Here is a 1,859-nt window from a genome sequence, read left to right on the forward strand (position 1 = left end):
TATAATTACACTTCTCATTCAACCACAATTAAATTCACTCTTATCTAAGAGGCACAGTTTGTGAGTAGTAGAAAGTACAGATAACTGAACATGTAAGGAGTAGAAGTAAAAAATTTAAGGTGAAAAATAATTAAGTGAAGTCCAGACACTCAAAAATTATACTTAAGTACAGAAACAAAGTATTTGTACTTAGTTACTTTGCAACTCTGCCTATTAGCATCCACTAAATTTAGTTCTAACTTTTTAAGTCGAAAACATGCACTTGTGAGCTACCAAAGAAACTAGCTTCACTATCCAGCCATATAAAAAAATTAGCTTTACAGACGCTACACGGGTAAAAACAATTAGCGGACGCTAATAAATAATGGCTAACTCAAGTTTCTTTAAAACATTTCTACATAAAACGACAAGCAGTTCAACYGGAAAATGTTAGGTGCTATTTGTGAACGTAGAAAAGGTTTTTTTATGAGCTTGAGTTAGCATTTGTTAGCGTTAGCTTCTGCTAATTGTTTTTACCTGTGTAGTGTATGCAAAGCTAGCGGGTTAGCAAAGCGTTTCTTGGGTAGATGCGCTACTTGTTTTTCTTRAAATCCATGAAATCTTGAGGTTTGTGAGGTTTAACACCACATTTACCATAGATTTGTGCAAATCTGCCAAACAAATGAACGGAGAAGGTTTTTTTTTCTTTCAGAAAAGTCAAATTAGAGATGATGTACCGTTGGTTGTTATTTGTTTGATAAAACAGGAAATGTTTTAGTGATAAATAATGCTGCTGAGGAGGATGAGTCTGGCAGAATGTAGGTTTTCAGATTAAAAAACTCAGATTGTGACACTTCTCTGTGTTGCAACAAACACATCTCCTTCCATCCAGCCACAGTTATCAGAACGTGACGGATGTTACGCTGATTACTGAAGAAACCGACACTATTTCACATTTCTTCTGCTTCCAGCGCAGAGCTCCATCACCTGTTCATTAGAGAGAGGATGATGGTCCGACAGTCCCCACCGTGACACCGCTCCAAAAATAACAGAGCCAATTTCCCGCCTGTTAGGCGGCGATTTCACACCAATCTGCCCAGCTCGGCCTGTCGCAGACGGTAAGGCGCAGAGATAAAGCAAAGAAAAGAAAATATAAGTCAGCCTGTCATTTAATTTCTTTTAATTCTGAGTCAATTTTATAATTATGGATTTTATAAAACCTATGAAATTCTCAAACACAACTTATTGTTTATTTTTGTACATCACAGGAATTTAAAGCTTTACTGGTTTTAGACAGAGATGCTACTTAGGCTAACGTTAGCTAACAAAAAGGACATGTTAGCATCAGTAGCAATGTTTTCTGCAGAAACGTGCCATTTTTCCATGATTGTAGATCACCAAGTCTGATTTTATAAAACCTATGAAATTCTTAAACTGTTTTTGTGTGTCACAGTAATGCAAAGCTTTTTTTGGCTTTCGCGAGGTGCTACTAGGCTAACTTTAGCTAACAAATGGACATGTTAGCTTAGCATCAGTAGCAACATTGGCTGCAAAGGGCAAAAAAACTGCCTCAAAATTCAGAGTTAGCATGGCGTTTTTCAGTTATTGCAGACCACAGTGATTCTGTAAAACCTATAAGTCTCAACAAGATTTGTATGTCAGTAATGCAAAACTTTTATTGGCTGCAAAGAGTGACGCGAGTTAGGCTAACCTTAGCTAACAAAAGAGACATGTTAGTTTAGCATCAGTAGCAATGTTTGCTGCAGAAACGTGCCATTTTTCCATGATTGTAGATCACTAAGTCTGATTTTCCATCCATCCATCCATTTTCTTCCGCCTATCCGGGGTCGGGTCGCGGGGGCAGCAGCTTCAGAAGGGAG

The sequence above is a fragment of the Austrofundulus limnaeus genome, unplaced genomic scaffold (genome assembly GCF_001266775.1).
Source record: "Austrofundulus limnaeus strain Quisiro unplaced genomic scaffold, Austrofundulus_limnaeus-1.0 Scaffold740, whole genome shotgun sequence".
In the NCBI taxonomy this organism is placed as follows: Eukaryota; Metazoa; Chordata; class Actinopteri; order Cyprinodontiformes; family Rivulidae; genus Austrofundulus; species Austrofundulus limnaeus.